The sequence below is a fragment of the Eleutherodactylus coqui genome, chromosome 1 (assembly GCF_035609145.1).
Source record: "Eleutherodactylus coqui strain aEleCoq1 chromosome 1, aEleCoq1.hap1, whole genome shotgun sequence".
Classification (NCBI taxonomy): domain Eukaryota; kingdom Metazoa; phylum Chordata; class Amphibia; order Anura; family Eleutherodactylidae; genus Eleutherodactylus; species Eleutherodactylus coqui.
This window is the reverse complement of record NC_089837.1, coordinates 38,708,670-38,727,211: the sequence shown is the minus strand read 5'-3', so window position 1 is coordinate 38,727,211 and position 18,542 is coordinate 38,708,670. Positions and strand designations below refer to the sequence as shown.

At 48.0% G+C, this 18,542-nt stretch overlaps 1 protein-coding gene across 1 annotated transcript in view; it reads left to right on the top strand.

The window, feature by feature from the left end:
* The window catches only part of LOC136607684 (zinc finger protein 271-like), a 521,708-nt gene that overhangs the window by 369,150 nt on the left and 134,016 nt on the right, over positions 1-18,542 (top strand). The gene's annotated exons all lie outside the window — the stretch shown is intronic.

Here is an 18,542-nt window from a genome sequence, read left to right as displayed (position 1 = left end):
TGCCTATACTGCTGCTACAAAAATGGTACTCGGGTCTGCATATGCTTCTGCTACATAAATGTTACAGGGGTCTGCTGATACTGCTGCTACAGAAGTGTTACAGGGGTCTGCCTATACTTCCACTACAGAAATGTTACTGGGGTCTGCCTATCCTTCTACTACATAAATGTTACAGGGGTCTGCCTATACTGCTGCTACAGAAATTTTACAGGGGTCTGCGTATACTGCTGCTAGAGAAATGTTACTGGGGTCTGCCAATACTTCTACTACAGAAATGGTACTGGGGTCTGCCTATACTGCAGCTACAAAAATGTTACAGGGGTCTGTCTATACTGCTGCCACAGAAATGTTCCTGGGGTCTGTTTATACCTTTGCTACAGGAATCTTACAGGGGTCTGTCTATACTATGGGTGCACTAAGTCTTCCCTTAGCGGTGTTTTACCTATGTGGCACAAATAATACAGTGACTGACTAGGCCAGAATTGCTGGCCGAGGCCAAGTTGCTGGGTGGGTCGAAACTCTCCCATGGTTGGGCATTCCGATTTCTTCCTGTGTAATATCATCTTTGTGCACTTACACCATAGGCTAGGCCAAGGAACTCAAAGACTGGCCATTCCAGTGTTGAGCTATCTATGTTGCGACACATGGATTTCCCATTACTATGTAACTTAGGGCACCTTGGGTCACAGAGGTGGAGGCTTGGAACCGAGCCTGACCCTGGGCCCGCTAACGTGCTTCCCACACAGACTATAGCGGGTCCTGGTCATGGTGTCTTGGGCTTTTAATGCCACCTCCTCCTGCTGCTTGGGGTCAGGGGATCAGCACTGGGCATCATGTATTTTCTCCCATGTTACCACAGTTATCTGAGACACTGGTTTGGGCCAAAGAAGAGGAGCGTTACTGCATTGATGAGACCTTCACAGCTGTACTAGCATCGGAGTCCGCTCTATGCCCACGATTTCTGAGGGTGTGTGCCGAGGCCTATGTCCTCGGCATAGTGAAAGTCTGGCATGTTTGGGCACTATCATTTCTTCATGTTTATTACTGTCTTTGGGTTCCTTCGGCTTGCCTACGCTGTCGGTGCACAAAGACTTCCCATAGCAGTGATTTACCTGTCCGGCACAAAGTCACTGACTGACTTGGGTAGGGTGCATAGTGCAGATGGCTTTCTGCTTGCGGTGTCGATAGAGCTATCCGACACCTAGACAGAATGAATACTGTGTGGGCACATGGACTTCCCATTGCTATGTTAGTCGCGGCACCTTGGGTCTCACAAGGTGTTTGCTGGGACCGAGCCTGGCCAAGGGCCCACTCACATCCTTCCCACACAGGCTACAGTGGGCCCTGGCCATGGTTTCTTGGCCTTGTAAGGCCACCTCCTCCTCCTGGTTGGGGTCAGGGGATCAGCAATGCGCATCATGTATTTTCTCTCGTGTTACCACAATTATCTGAGAAACTTGTTTGGGCCAAAGGAGAGGAGCGTAACTGCATTAATGTTACAGGGGTCTGCCTATACTTCAGCTGCAGAAATGTTACTGGGGTCTGCGTATACTGCTGCTACATAAATGTTACTGGGGTCTACCTATACTGTTACTACAGAAATGTCACTAATACTGGGCTCTGCCTATACTGCTTGCACTGAAATGTTACAGGGGTCTGCCTATACTGCTGCTACACAAATGTTACAGGGGTCTGCCTATACTGCTGCTACACAAATATTACAGGGGTCTGCCTATACTTCTGCTAAAGAAATGTTACAGGGGTCCGCCTATACTTCTGCTACACAAATGTTACTGGGGTCTGCCTATACTGTTGCTACAGAAATGTTACTGGGGTCTGTCTATACTGTTACTACTGAAATGTTACTAATACTGGGCTCTGCCTATACTGCTGCAACTGAAATGTTACAGGGGTCTGCCTATACTGCTGCTACAGAAATGTTACAGGGATCTGCCTATACTGCTGCTACAAAAATGTTACAGGGATCTGCCTATACTGCTGCTACAGAAATGTTACAGGGATCTGCCTATACTGCTGCTTCACAAATGTTACTGGGGCCTGCCTATACTGTTACTACAGAAATGTTACTGGGGTCTGTCTATACTGTTACTACTGAAATGTTACTAATACTAGGCTCTGCCTATACTGCTGCTGCTGAAATGTTACAGGGGTCTGCCTATACTTCTGCTTCAGAAATTTTACAGGGGTCTGCCTATACTGCTGCTACACAAATGTTACAGCGGTCTGCCAATACTGCTGCTACATAAATTTTACTGGGGTCTGCGTATACTTCTGCTACTAAAATGTTACTGGGGTCTGACTATACTTTTGCCACGTAAATGTTACAGGGGTCTGCCTATACTTCTGCTACAGAAATGTTACAGGGATCTGCCTATAGTTCTGCTACTGAAATGTTACTGGGGTGTGTCTATACTGTTACTACAGAAATGTTACTGGGGTCTCCCTAGACTTCTGCAACATAACTGTTACTGGGGTCAGCTTATACCTTTGCTACAGGAATATTACAGGGGTCTGTGCATACTATGGGTGCACAAAGTTTTCCCATCGCGGTTTTCTACCTATCTGGCCCCCCAAAATACTGACTGACTAGGGCGTGGAGTGTGGGCCGAGGCCAACATGTATTTTCTCTCACGTTGCCACAGCTATCTGGGGCACTGCAATGGGATTTCTTTATGTACCTTCTCTAGGTTCCTGGGAGCCACCCATGCTGTGGGTGCACACAGACTTCCCAAAGCAGAGTTGTACCTGCCTGGCACTTTAAAAAAAACCCAGACTGACTAGGGCATGAAGTGTGGGCCGAATCCAACATGTATTTTCTCTCACCTTACCTCAGCTATCCGGGACACTGCAATGGGATTTCTTTATGTATGGTCGGTGGGTTCCTGGGAGCCACCCATGCTGTGGGTGCACACAGACTTCCCATAGAGGTGTTTTACCTGTCTGTCCCCAAAACACTGACACACTTGGGTAGGGTGCAGAGTGCAGATGGTTTACTCCTTGTGTTGTCGATGAGGTATCCGACACCCAAACAGAATGAGTAGTGTGTGGACACATGGATTCCCCATTGCTATGTCACTCGCAGCACCTTGGGCCACACAAGGTGTTTGCTGGGACAGAGGCTGACCCAGGGCCCGCTCACATACTTCCCACACAGAGTATTGCTGCATTGTAGAAATGTGTAGAAGTGCTGGGCTGGCAGCTGAGTCTCCTTTATGCCCACGTTTGCTGCTCCTGACGGAGGTGGCACAGGATTGGAATGAAGATTGAACGTCAATTTCTCATCGATTCTCTACAACATTGTGGGCTATCGACCCCCCCCCCCCTTTTAAAGAGGGTCGCTACCTGGCCGTGCCAACCCTCTGCAGTGTGTGCCTCCAGGTCCTCCTCATGACAGACGCACTTATAAATAAACATGAGGGTGGTGTGGCTATGAAGCCAGCGTGTGGCATGAGAGCAGCTGAAGGCTGCGCAGGGACACTTTTGTGTGCGCTGAGGATGCAGGGTCGTGTGGGGAGGTTGGGCAGCATGTAACCCAGGAGAAGAGGCAGCGGTGTGTCCCGCAGGCAGTGATTGTGCTTGGTTGGAGGTAGTGTGGTGCTTAGCTAAGGTGTGCTTTGCTAATGAGGGTTTGTCCGAAATAAAAATTGTTGGGGGGGGGGGGGGGCCCACTCTTGCCGCTTTTGTGGCTTAATGGTGGGACCTGGGAACCTGAGATGCAGCCCTGCATGTTGCCCCTCGCCAGCCCTATCCGTTTCTGTGTCGTTCCCATCACTTTCGTAGATTTTCCAGATTTGCACAAATGAAAACCTTAGCGGAGCATGGGTCATATACAAAAATGCTCGAGTTGCCCATTGACTTCAATGGGGTTCGTTACTCGAAACGAACCCTCGAGCATCGCGGAAAGTTCGACTCGAGCAACGAGCACCCGAGCATTTTGGTGCTCGCTCATCTTTAATTATTATTATTCATTATATATGTAGGGTCACTGCCCTTACTTTCTCCTTTTGTCTAGCACTGAGAGGGTTATTCAGCACTGACAGGGTTAACCAGTTCTCTGCCTCTCAGTTCACCTGTGGGGTTAATTGGGCATTACTTCCCAATTTAAGGTGGGCTGATGTACTTCTTGGTTGCCTTTGAATTGGTGTTTTAGTTCATGACAATCAGCCTTCATTGGTCATTCTGTTCTGTGTCAGTTCTGCCCGCTCTCTGGGTTCTGTCTTGCTGTCTGACTTCTGTCTTATCTGTGTCCTGTCTGCCTCTTTGTCTTGGGTCTGTATTCTGACCTTCTGTTCTGTCTGAGGCATCTTGCATATCTGCATCTGTACTTCTTATGTTCATTTTCTGTCGGTTTCATGTCCGTTTGTCTTTGCTCTGTCTTGCATCTGTCTGCTGCCACTTCCATCTGGTTCCATCTGTTTGCCAGTTCCCTCTGGTTCCGAGTATTACCCCTTCAGGGATAGATAGACCCGAGGTTCCAGCTCAGGGATGCCCTTTTCGGGGCGATCGCCTTGCTTATAGGCAGGTATCCTGGGGTTAGTTGTCTCGTTAGTGTAGGGACTGTGAGACAACAAGGACCCTTGAATCTAGGCTCGAGGCTTAAGGCTGCATTCACACAGGGCGGATTTGCCGCAGTTCTGCCGCAGCAGATCCGCCCGCGGCAGAACCGCCCACGGCCGCTAATCTCGGGATTAGCCAGCCATGTGGACGAGGTTTCTCAGAAACCTCGTCCACATGGGACGGTAATCCGCAGCGGTAAATCTGGCTGAAACCGCGGCTGCAGCTGCCGCAGCCGCGGTTTCCAAGGTTGAGCATGTCTGTTTACTTTCGTTTTTTTGTTTATTTATGTCACGGCCGCGCTCTCCTCTATGGGAGCGCCGGCCGCAACGGAAAAGCATCCGACTGGGCCGCTTCAAAGCCGCCGCGGCTTAAACTGCGGCGGTTCTCCCGGCGGCAATCTCGCGTTTTTTGCTGCGGCCAAACCGCGAGATTTCCGATGGGAATCCGCCCTTTGTGAACCCTGCCTTAGTGACTTGGCCAATTCACAAACTAATTTCTCGCATCTTTATAGCTATTCCTTCTGGTTAATCATGCAGGTTTGCTAGTGAAAGTTTTCGGTGTTTGGCATCTATCTTGCCTCTGTCTGTCCGTGAGTATGTGGTCCCTTTCTTTGTTCTGAGTTCTGTCTATGTCTTCTCAGTTCTGCCTGTATTCCTCAGTCTTGGTGGGTTGGTCCAGTGGATCCACATTTTCCGTTAAATTCGTAACACGATACAGAAAGAAGGGCTCCCATTCAGAAGCTTGCTATGGGGCCCAGGCTTCTCTAGTTATGCCCTTGTATATAGTAACAAGCTTACAAAAAGTAAGAGCAAGTGCCAAGTACAAGATAATATAACATAGTACCCATGTACAGGGGGACGTGAGACAAATAATCCCGTGCCGGTACCTTCCTGTCCCGGGAAGGTGACAGCACTGATGGACGTCTCAGCAAGGCCTTTCAGGATATAATACACTGCAGGGCTCAAAGGGGTTAACCCTTTGCAATCCAATTTTGGATTTAGGGTTGTCTAGGGGGCTTTCTCTTTCTGCCATTATACAATAGCGCCATCTGCTGGCTAGAGTCAGTACTGCAGTATGGGACATGCTGGAGAAGGCCCCTGACAACAGAGCGGCCAGTAATATACAGTAAGAATACCCTGCCAGGCGTCTTCCAACATCAGAGCTGTAAAGGCTTCAATCAGAATGTCTTTAGATGTCAGACAGTGGATTTGAAAGGGTTAAAGACTCAGGAAATGTATGGAAATTTTTTAAAAAATAAAAAGTGTTGTCCATAGCAACCAATCACAGCGCAGCTCTCATTCCTCATGGCGCTCTTGAAAAATAAAGTTTTTTGCCTACTTGGGAAAGAAAAGGTCATTTTGCTTTTAGACGCTTTCATAAATCGTGAATGATTCCAACTCATCTGCAATTTCCTCTTCTCTCCGCACATCACAAGAGCTCCGCCCCCTTACATACTGATCACATGATGGTGACATCATCGCAGGTCCTTCAGCTATTGTAGTCAGAGGATATATACACACTGATATCAGAGCTCCGCCCCTTACATACTGATCACATGACGGTGACATCATCGCAGGTCCTTCAGCTATTGTAGTCAGAGGATATATACACACTGATATCAGAGCTCTCTGTGTGACTCCGGCCGGCAGGTAAGAGGCGGCGGAGGGTCTTGTGGGGAGGTCAGACACGGTCCATGTGGTTACTACTACAGGGCTGCGGGGGAGGAATGTATGAAGGTCCCAGAGGATGGATGGCGGTGATATACAGAGCTGTGGAAGTGTTCCTGGCCGCTGGGGAGAGAACGCTGCGGAGGAAGAGCGCTGATGAGGCCAGAAGGCCGGTTTCATGCGCCGCCACAAAATCGCAGCAATAACGCAGTAATTTAGCTCATGAGATGTCTGAGCGTCGGCCATGCTTCTCACAAAGACATCGCTGCAGAGGGGCTCTCTAATGGTAAAAACGCATCGCACGAAAATCGCAAGTTGGTGAGTTGGGATGTGATAAACAGGCGACTCCATAGGGAAACACGGCCAATAAAAATAGAGCAGAACATAGAAGATAGAAGATCGGACATGCTGCGGTTATTATTATTCCTCTGCACAGCATCGCATGAGTGAAAACATCCCAAATGTGAAGGAAATCCCTGAAAATCACGGGCGCCATAACTCTGCATTTTAATGCATTCTCTCCTCACGCAAATTTATCGCCCGTGTGAAACCGGCCCAAGTGTTACGCCGCCTGCACACCAACAGATCTGCATTGTGGAATCCACGGCCGGCGCCGCACTGCGGATCATCAGCAGGTATCATTTGTTACATGCTTCCGAAAAGTGTTTCTTCCTGCGCACTCGCCGAATCGAATTGCAGGGAAAACCGCAGCCTGCACCATTTTAGTGCGGATTCCGCACAGACTGCTTCAATTGGGGAAGGTCGGGGATTCTGCGTCATCAATCTAGCGACGGCACGAGAAAAATAAACAGTTTTTTAAAATGTGTGCTGCGCATGTTTGATGGCGGATTCACTTGCGGTAAAGATAAAAGAAGAAAAGTATGCAGAATCCGACCCGTCCGTGTGCCGCCGGCTGTAGTAGGTTTTTTGTTAATTAACAGAATACAAAGTGAATGAACAAAACAGAAATGTAATCCCATCAGTATTCGGGGTGACGCCCCCCACCTTCACTGCAGCATCAGTTCTTCTAGGGACACTTGCACACAGTTTTTGAAGGAACTCGGCAGGGAGGTTGTTGCAGACATCTTGGAGAACTAAGCCCAGATCTTCTGTGGATGTCGGCTCGCTCCAATCCTTCTGTCTCTTCATGTAATCCTAGACAGACTGGATGATGTGAGATCCGGGCTCTGTGGGGCCAAATCATCACTTCCAGGACTCCCTGTTCTTCCTTATGCTGAAGATCATTATTAATAACATTGGTGGATGCTTGGTGTTGTTGTCCTGCTGTGGAATAAATGTTCATCCAATCAGACGCCTCCCTGATGGAATTACATGATGGGTAAGTATCTGCCTGAATGTCTCAGCAGTGAGCACATTAATCCTGACCAAATCCTTAAGGGTGGATTCACACGAACGTATATCGGCTTGGTTTTCACGCCGAGCCGATATACGTTGTCCTCATGTGCAGGGGGGGGAGGCTGGAATTGCCGGGAGCAGGAACTGAGCTCCCGCCCCCTCTCTGCACTATTTTCAATGGGGAGAGGCGGGGTGGGGGGCGGGGCTAATTCACGGACCTTAGCCCCGCCCCCGTCCAGCCTCCTCTCATTGAAAATAGTGCAGAGGGGCGGAGAGGAGGCAGAGAGGGGGCGGGAGCCTCAGTTCCTGCTTCTGGCTCTTCCAGGCTCCCCCCGCTGCAGATGAGGACGTATATTGGCTCGGCGTGAAAACCGAGCCGATATACGTTCATGTGAATGCACCCTGACTTTAAACTTACAAGGACTCTCCATTATGCTTCACTGCTGCCTGCAGACACTCATTATTGTACCGCTCTCCACCATGCTTCACTGCTGCCTGCAGAGACTCATTATTGTACCGCTCTCCACCATGCTTCACTGCTGCCTGCAGACGCTCATTATTGTACCGCTCTCCACCATGCTTCACTGCTGCCTGCAGACGCTCATTATTGTACCACTCTCCACCATGCTTCACTGCTGCCTGCAGACACTCATTATTGTACCGCTCTCCACCATGCTTCACTGCTGCCTGCAGATACTCATTATTGTACTGCTATCCACCATGCTTCACTGCTGCCTGCGGATACTTATTATTGTACCGCTCTCTACCATGCTTCACTGCTGCCTGGAGATACATATTATTGCACCGCTCTCCACCATGCTTCACTGCTGCCTGCAGACACTCATTATTGTGCCGCTCTCCACCATGCTTCACTGCTGCCTGTAGACACTCATTATTGTACCGTTCTCCACCATGCTTCACTGCTGCCTGCAGATACTCATTATTGTACCACTCTCCACCATGCTTCACTGCTGCCTGCAGATACTCATTATTGTACCACTCTCCACCATGCTTCACTGCTGCCTGCAAACACTCATTATTGTACCACTCTCCACCATGCTTCACTGCTGCCTGCAGACACTCATTATTGTACCACTCTCCACCATGCTTCACTGCTGCCTGCAGACACTCATTATTGTACCGCTCTCCACCATGCTTCACTGCTGCCTGCAGACACTCATTATTGTACCGCTCTCCACCATGCTTCACTGCTGCCTGCAGACACTCATTATTGTACCGCTCTCCACCATGCTTCACTGCTGCCTGCAGACACTTATTATTGTACCGCTCTCCACCATGCTTCACTGCTGCCTGCAGATACTCATTATTGTACCGCTCTCCACCATGGTTCACTGCTGCCTGCAGACACTCATTATTGTACCGCTCTCCACCATGGTTCACTGCTGCCTGCAGACACTCATTATTGTACCGCTCTCCACCATGCTTCACTGCTGCCTGCAGACACTCATTGTACCGCTCTCCACCATGCTTCACTGCTGCCTGCAGACACTCATTATTGTACCGCTCTCCACCATGCTTCACTGCTGCCTGCAGACACTCATTATTGTACCGCTCTCCACCATGCTTCACTGCTGCCTGCAGACACTCATTATTGTACCGCTCTCCACCATGCTTCACTGCTGCCTGCAGACACTCATTATTGTACCGCTCTCCACCATGCTTCACTGCTGCCTGCAGACACTCATTATTGTACCGCTCTCCACCATGCTTCACTGCTGCCTGCAGACACTCATTATGGTACCGTTCTCCAGCCCTTCAGCAAACAGGCTGCCTTTTGTTATAGCCAAATATGTCACCTTTTGACTCATTAGTCATGAGCACCTGTTGCCATTTTTCTGCACCCCAGTTCCTATGTTTGCATGCATAGTTCAGTTGCTTAGCCTTTCTTCTACATGAAAGGTATGACTATTTGGACACAATTCTTCCGTGAAGACCGCTTCTGACCAGGCTTCTCCAAACAGAAGATGGGTGTACCAGGGTTCTAATGGTTCCTTCCAGCTCATAGGTGATGGTACTGCAGGACATCTTTTAATTGCAAAGGGAAGTAAGCACAATGTGTTTTACATCTGCTGCAATAAGTTTTCTGGGCTGATGACTGAGTTTATAGTCCTCAACGTCGGCCATTTCTTTGTGCCTCTTCTAAAGATTGTGAACAGCCGATTTTGAACCCCAGTCTGCTTTGAAATCATTTCTTGGGAAAGACCTTGCTAATGCAGTATAACTATCTTGTGTCTTGTTGCTGTGCTCAGTATCGCCATGGAGTATGATTTGTCACATGTAACTGTCTTCCACAACATCACCTTTCTAGCAGAGTTTGACTGTTCCTCGCCCCGGTTTAAGCCTCCTGCTCAGCTGTTTCTTTCTTTAGTTAATGACTGTATTTCAACCAACATATGTAAATCATGATGATTATCCCCTGTTTGACATAAATGTTTGATCATACACCTGACTATAATCTTGCAGAATCCCTGACTTTGTACAAGTGTGCCTAAAAGAACTGAAGCTGTTGTGAAGGTAAAGGGCGGTTACACCAAATATGGGTGGGATTTAGGTTTCTCTTTTGTTCAGTCACTTTGCATTTTATTAATCGACAATAATAAACTATTAATACTTTTTTTTATTGAAGGTATTCTTACTTTACAGCATTTTTTCCACAACGGTCAAAAACTTTTGCACAGCAGTGTGTGTGTGTGTGTGTGTGTGTGTGTGTATATATATATATATATATATATATATATATATATATATATATATATATATATATATATATATATATATATATATATATATATATAATCACAGTATCACTTCTCCTGTCCTGTGTATATATACAGAGTGAGGGAACAGTCTGGATACGCCCATTTAACAGGTGCATTTAGGAGAGAATTGACTTCCAATGTGTGAAAGTACTAATTCAGTGGGAGGCTGCATTTTTGGTGAGAGAGACATTTTTACATTATTTAGTCCATCATGCATTATTTTATTAATGTCCATAAAAATCTGATACTAAACGTATGAAAATCATGTAAAAATAATCATAGAAATGTAAAAAAATCGTGTGAAAATTGCACAAAAAATGTGCATGATTTTTCAGGACTGAAAAAAAAATCCCCCTAGCTTGTATTCACATTCACGCTGTAGGCATGGTTCTGAACCTGCAGTATAAAATCTTGCCTTACGCCCATGACTGCACCAGTGAGAGACCGTCTCCCATCCAGACAGGAAACGAGAACCTCCCAGATGTCTGTAAAGGCGGGCACACCCTTCACCTCCTCGGGTCCCGTCTGCTGTCCATAAGGCAGCTTGGAGGGAGTAGCTGCTGCTTGGCTTCCCCTGCTCTTTCATGGATTCTTCTAGATCTCTAAAGGTGGCGGACTGCAGGGCCTCCTTCCCAAACCTCTGTGGCATGAGGTTACCTGTCCCTGATGTAAGTCTCCACTTGCAGCCCTAGGTCAGCCTGGAATCATCCTCTCGTCCCCTGCCATGGATGCTGTGCTCCCCTGGCTCTGGAGGTGATAAGGGAAACTTCTCCCAAGTTGTGGGGGAACCCTTCAGCGGTGGTGCTCTATTCCCTCGGTTGTTACATCTGGCCTGGAGGTTTTGGAGGGAAGTCCCTGTCTCTACCTTGTGGGATACTTTTCCTGTGGTTGTGGGGGTACCCTTCAGGGTGGTGGGGTACTCCCTGGGGTGTTGTACCTGGCCTGGAGGTTTGTGGTGCTTTCATCTTCAGGTAGAGTTCAGGTGTGCCCTCCTATGGGCGGTCACCACTGATAGGAGCAGGGGGCTGCGGGAAGAAATGAGCGCTTTCTGAGAGAATTACCCTGTATGAGATTGAATGTTGCCTCAAAGGAGCTCTAGCATTTAAAAAAAAAATCAATACTTACCTATTCCTCCCCTGCTCCTCCAGTACCCGGGTCACCTCACTGCAAGCCGGCCGGATCCTCTCCTTCCTGTGACATAGCAAACATTTGCGGCATTCTGCTTCCTGCAGGTCACTGTACGCTACATCACTAGTGACATAGTATTCACTGCCTAGCAGGGAATGTCGAATCTTTGGCAGCCTGCTTTGGTGCGCAGGCGCGGTGTCTCGCCCCAAGTGTTCACATACTATATGAAACACTAGCAGAGAGCCAATGCGCACGTTTGGCAGTAGGCTGCTAGGCAGTGAGTGCTACGCCGCTAGTGACCGGGTACATTGCCCTGCAGGAAGTGAACTGTAGCGAATGGTTGCTACATAACAGAAAGAAGAGGATGCAGCCAGTTGGAGGTGAGGTGACCCTGGGGACAAGATCGCTCAGAAACAGATCTGGCAGTAAGACTGCCTGTAAAGGAATAGGCAAATAGTGATTTTTTTTTTCTTCTAGTGACAAAACCCCTTTAACCCTTCATGAATTAAAAATTTAAGGGGATGGCTATAAGTACACTCAATAATCAGACCAGATTTGTATAGTCTTTTCTTGGGGCTTATGGTCTCTGGGCTTTGCCTTTGGCCTGTGTATCTGCTTACGGACTTTTATGGCTCTGCCTACAGCTTAATAGCCTTTATGGCTTTGCCCATAGCATAGTAACCTTTGACGGCTCTGTCTATATCATAATAGCGTTTATAACTACCTATAATATTTATGACTCTGCTTATAGTACAAAAGCTTTTATCCACCTATAGCCATTGATGGTCCATAGCATTATAGCCCGTTATGGCTTTCCATATAGCATAAAAGATTTTATCACTCCGCCTATAACACTGATCAACAAATGTTTACAAAAGTCACATTACTGAAATAAAATGTAATTTCTTATTAATTTTTATGTGCTCAATGCAAATATGTCAAAATGCAAGACTGGCTGCAATAATTGTTTCCATCATGAGATGCATGCCAATAGTAATAGGCCTATGGTTAATACCTGTAAAAAAATCAAGCTATAGACTACGTCTTAGATTTCTTTGTCAGTCTCTTGTCCAGGTGTTCGAGTGCATCTCTGTGGAGTGTCCAGCAGTAGTCGGCCAGCATGGGAGTGTCCAGCAGTAGTCGGCCAGCATGGGAGTGTCCAGCAGTAGTCGGCCAGCATGGGAGTGTCCAGCAGTAGTCGGCCAGCATGGGAGTGTCCAGCAGTAGTCGGCCAGCATGGGAGTGTCCAGCAGTAGTCGGCCAGCATGGGAGTGTCCAGCAGTAGTCGGCCAGCATGGGAGTGTCCAGCAGTAGACGGCCAGCATGGGAGTGTCCAGCAGTAGACGGCCAGCATGGGAGTGTCCAGCAGTAGACGGCCAGCATGGGAGTGTCCTGCAGTAGACGGCCAGCATGGGAGTGTCCTGCAGTAGACGGCCAGCATGGGAGTGTCCAGCAGTAGACGGCCAGCATGGGAGTGTCCAGCAGTAGACGGCCAGCATGGGAGTGTCCAGCAGTAGACGGCCAGCATGGGAGTGTCCAGCAGTAGACGGCCAGCATGGGAGTGTCCAGCAGTAGACGGCCAGCATGGGAGTGTCCAGCAGTAGACGGCCAGCATGGGAGTGTCCAGCAGTGGACGGCCAGCATGGCATGGGAGTGTCCAGCAGTGGACGGCCAGCATGGCATGGGAGTGTCCAGCAGTGGACGGCCAGCATGGCATGGGAGTGTCCAGCAGTGGACGGCCAGCATGGCATGGGAGTGTCCAGCAGTGGACGGCCAGCATGGCATGGGAGTGTCCAGCAGTGGTCGGCCAGCATGGCATGGGAGTGTCCAGCAGTGGTCGGCCAGCATGGCAGGGGAGTGTCCAGCAGTGGTCGGCCAGCATGGCAGGGGAGTGTCCAGCAGTGGTCGGCCAGCATGGCAGGGGAGTGTCCAGCAGTGGTCGGCCAGCATGGCAGGGGAGTGTCCAGCAGTGGTCGGCCAGCATGGCAGGGGAGTGTCCAGCAGTGGTCGGCCAGCATGGCAGGGGAGTGTCCAGCAGTGGTCGGCCAGCATGGCAGGGGAGTGTCCAGCAGTGGTCGGCCAGCATGGCAGGGGAGTGTCCAGCAGTGGTCGGCCAGCATGGCAGGGGAGTGTCCAGCAGTGGTCGGCCAGCATGGCAGGGGAGTGTCCAGCAGTGGTCGGCCAGCATGGCAGGGGAGTGTCCAGCAGTGGTCGGCCAGCATGGCAGGGGAGTGTCCAGCAGTGGTCGGCCAGCATGGCAGGGGAGTGTCCAGCAGTGGCCGGCCAGCATGGCAGGGGAGTGTCCAGCAGTGGCCGGCCAGCATGGCAGGGGAGTGTCCAGCAGTGGCCGGCCAGCATGGCAGGGGAGTGTCCAGCAGTGGCCGGCCAGCATGGCAGGGGAGTGTCCAGCAGTGGCCGGCCAGCATGGCAGGGGAGTGTCCAGCAGTGGCCGGCCAGCATGGCAGGGGAGTGTCCAGCAGTGGCCGGCCAGCATGGCAGGGGAGTGTCCAGCAGTGGCCGGCCAGCATGGCAGGGGAGTGTCCAGCAGTGGCCGGCCAGCATGGCAGGGGAGTGTCCAGCAGTGGCCGGCCAGCATGGCAGGGGAGTGTCCAGCAGTGGCCGGCCAGCATGGCAGGGGAGTGCCCAGCAGTGGCCGGCCAGCATGGCAGGGGAGTGCCCAGCAGTGGCCGGCCAGCATGGCAGGGGAGTGCCCAGCAGTGGCCGGCCAGCATGGCAGGGGAGTGCCCAGCAGTGGCCGGCCAGCATGGCAGGGGAGTGCCCAGCAGTGGCCGGCCAGCATGGGAGTGGACTGTTTTCCCTGGTATCTTTGTTCCATTGTTGCTACATCTTGATGAAAACGTTCACCATGTTCATCACTAACCATCCCACAGTTGTCTGGACAGAAATCCAGATGGGATTGAAGGAAGTGGATCTTTAGAGACATATTGCAGCCATGTTTCTGATACTGTTTCAGCAGGTCTTGTACTCGTTCCTTGTAGTTTTCTGCCCTAACATTCCCCAGAAAGTTTGTAGACCCTAAGCGAAAAGCATTCCATGCTTGTTTCACATCACCCTGCAGCAAGTTGTTTAACCCCGTCATAGTTGAAAAGCTCTCAAATCTGAGGTCCCACAAATACTCCATCTTTAATCTTTGCGGGAATTTTTAAAGAAGGTATCAGAAAACTGGCGAAGTTCGGTCCATGGCTTTCATGAAGTTCTTCATCAAACCTAGTTTGATGTGAAGGGCTGTTCAGCAGGATTTTGTGAGCCTCAACCAGAGCTGGGTGCTGGATATTCTTGTCTCCAACTGCTACATTTTGTCTGCGAGTCCATTCCTTCCGCAAGTAGTGCAATTCCCTTGCTCGGCTATCCCATTCACATAAGTAACACATGTATTTTGTATATCTCATGGAACTGGTTTTAATGCAGACTGAATGTTGGGGTAAAGTATTCTCAACTTCTTTTGCTTCGTTATACCGCCGAAAGGAGGAGGAACCAAGCAGAAGTAACAGTCATTTGTGTGGTTCCTTGGCTCTCTCCATGCCATGGGGACTACAAACAGGCATTGATCGTCTTTTGCCATTCAACCACTGTGAAAGCTGTGTTAAACATATAGCACAGCATATATACGAGGCCCAAGGCTCGTCTTTGTCGCCAATCTTGCATCTGAAGTAAAGATGATATGTCTTCTTCACTTGAGAAGTGATACTTTTCTTCTGGTTGGCAAATGTCACTTCCCCACAAATATGACAAATATTGTCCACGGTATTAGCGCACTTTCGAGGCATTAGTGTTTCGTATTGTAACTAAATGGATAAAATAACAGTTTTATGTAACAGTAGCTTACACTGTATCCCACGATGTCTGAAATATTTTAAATGCTCAACCTTTCCAACTGGGCTTTATATAGTAGGGGGGACTTGTTATTTGTATAGCGCCAACGTATTATGTAGCGCTTTCAGGTAATTTGTTTATTACTCACCAGCAAGCTGGGTACTCATTTTAGTGACCTCGGAAGGATGGAAGGCTGAGTCAGCCTTGAGCTGAACCATGTGGGGATTGAACCGCATCCTTCAGGTCATGAGTGAGAACTTAGGACTGCATTCTGCTGTCACTCTGCGCCACACAAGGCCCATAGTGATTAAGTGTTGATATGTACACTGGTACTGTGGGAGTTAACATGGTGTACTGGTTATAGTGGGGATTAGGTGTGAGGTAATGAGCTCAGAGGCAGAGGCTGATCACATGATGGTGACATCACAGGTCCTGTAAGCACACGGCTGCTGTCTGACTCAAACTGTAAGGATGTTACAGTCCTACTGGATAAATTTACACGGTGAAAGAAAGAAAATGAACTATATGAAATATCTTCAAAACAAGATCCACTAAAAAAAATGTAATGGTCATATTTGTGTTCAGTGCACCAAAATACACCAGATTAGGACCTTTTTACGTCAGTAACAATTTCGGTGTTGACCAGTGATAAACTTATGACTAAGTCTGTTAGCCTTTATGACCTTGTGTATGGCCTTTTGGCTCTGCCTAAAGCTTTAATGGCTTTGTCTATAGCCTTAGGGTCGTACTTGTAACCTGATAGCGATTATGACTTTGCCTATAGCCTGTATGGCTTTGCCTATAGCTTTTATGTTTTTGCCTATAGCCTTTATGACTTTAAGCTATAACCTTATAGCTTAAAAAGAAAGCCAATAGTACAACACCTGATAGACTGCAGGCCAGGCTCAATCGCTGTAGACCCTAGTGGAATGCAGAGAGCCAGTGTGACCCACTGTGGTGATACAGGGCAATCCACTGCATTGCCAGTAGGGTCGCACTCTTGTATAATGTTGCGCACCTATCTGTGGCTGGCATCTTTGGTATCCATTCACACGTGCAGGCTATGTTTGTTTGCAGTATACAAGGAAAAAAAGGAAAAAAGATCCCGTGCTACTGTGCTCATGAGATGTTATAGGTGAAGTAGGCAGCAACTAATCAGTAACGAATTTCCAGTTTTGTGCTTGAAAAAGGAGCTTGCAGATCTGAAACGCGTTGTACCCTACTGATTCCTCCCATTGTTGCCTATGCCTGTCAATAAATAATTAAAGACTACCAGGATCTTCTTTTTAAAGATGTCCTTGGATTTAGGGGAACCCAGTTATTTTCAGTAGGGCTCCTCTACGAAATAAGTGTCCCTCTTTACTTCACCTATACCATCTCATGAGCACAGTAGTGCGGGGTCTTTTTTCCTTGTATACTGGTTATCACCAAGGTTTTCACCTACGGGTACCTTCCCTGGACCGAGTATGTGGACGCCCGACCTGTGATGGGCGTCTCACTCTCGGTCTCTTTGTTTTCCTATCTTCCTTTTGTTGCCTTCTGGGCACACATTGTGGCTTGAGCGCTGGTCCATATATAATATAATATAATATATATATATATATCTATCCTCTCACCTATGTTTGTTTGCAGTCATTCCTTCCAAATCTGGGCCGAGTCGAGTGAGTGGCTGTACTATTAGTCTGCATTGAACAAGTAACTCCTCCATATCATAGTATGTCTCTCTGCATTCTACCAGGGTCTACGGCGATTGAGCCTGACCTGCAGTCTATCAGGTGTTGTATTATTGGCTTCCTTGTCAGTGAATAATATCTTTGCTTTTTCTCTCATCTCAGTGATTTTATAAGGTTATAGCTTGGCCTATAGCATAATAGCCTTTATGTCTTTAATCTATAACTTCATGGCTCTGCCTTTAGCCTGATAGCCCTTTTGGCTTTGCCTATAGCTTTCATGGCCTTCATAGCTTTACCTATAACCTTACGACTCTGCTGATAGCCTAATTTCCTGTATGGCCTTTGCCTTATGGCCAGTTGCAGCCTTTGCTTTATGGCTGGTTGTGACCTTTGCCTTATGGCCGGTTGCAAACTTTGTCTATAGACTTTGGGGTTTTGCCTGTGGCCTAGCAGCCTTTGTGGGTTTGACCTTTTAACTTTACTTTTCTATGGCCTATAGCCTTTGGGCTTTGCCTATATCCTTTTTCTGTTATAATTAGGGCCTCTGTGGAGGACCAAGGTCTTGTGGCATGTGGGCCTCACCTATACATGTTAGCCTGTAGGTTTTGTGACTGCTGAGCTTTGCCTACGGTTCTATGATCTGCCTGTGACTTAGAGCCTCTAGGCTCTGCCTATGCCCGTTTACTCATATCTGCTGTATAAGACTGTTGGCCAGTGACCTCTGATTTGATAAGTGATCTTTAGTGGAAAGACAATAGACGAAGCCTCTTATTCCTCACCGCATATCTTCAGTAAGGTATCTATGGTAAAGAAATCTGATGATTGTATAAGAACAAGATGACAAATAGATGTTGGTTACAATTTACCTCCGATTGGGAATATTTATATAAGAATCTTCCTTCCTTAAGTTGCATCTTTATGTGGAATAGTTATAGGATGGTTTATACTTTGGAACATTTATTTTTGGTAAGCTGTCTCCACGGATCCTCTTAACTTTAAAATCAAAAACTCGAGAACTCAAGCTAGAATCTTGGCATCAAACTTCCTAAGAACAATATCATAGTGTGTTCCATAGTCTAGCTGGCTCTAATAGAGAAACCAGTACAACGGGGTCTAAAAAGCTGTAATATATTCTGTAATTTGGAGCATCTATTTGGCTGGCAGTTTTCATCATCAAAAGGAAGTGTTAGTATTTCAAGGCTACAAGTCAGTTGGAGTTTCTTTATTGGTGGATTCTCCAATCCAATAAGAGTTATTAGCCATCTGTAGACTAATACCTCAGGCTATCAACACTCCCTAGCTATTGATCAAGTTTAATCTCTCACCGGAGCTGTTATGGTCATAAGGGAAACACAAGATTACTTAGCGGTAATCCGTTTTCCATGACAGCAACACTAAGTTTGGTCCCTACTGCAGTATTTGAGTTACAAATAAATTTATACATTTTAAGTCTAAATGTAAATAAAAGGGATAGCCCTCAATTAGTCCATGGATCTTGCTACAGAACTGAGAAGGGATAGAGTGTG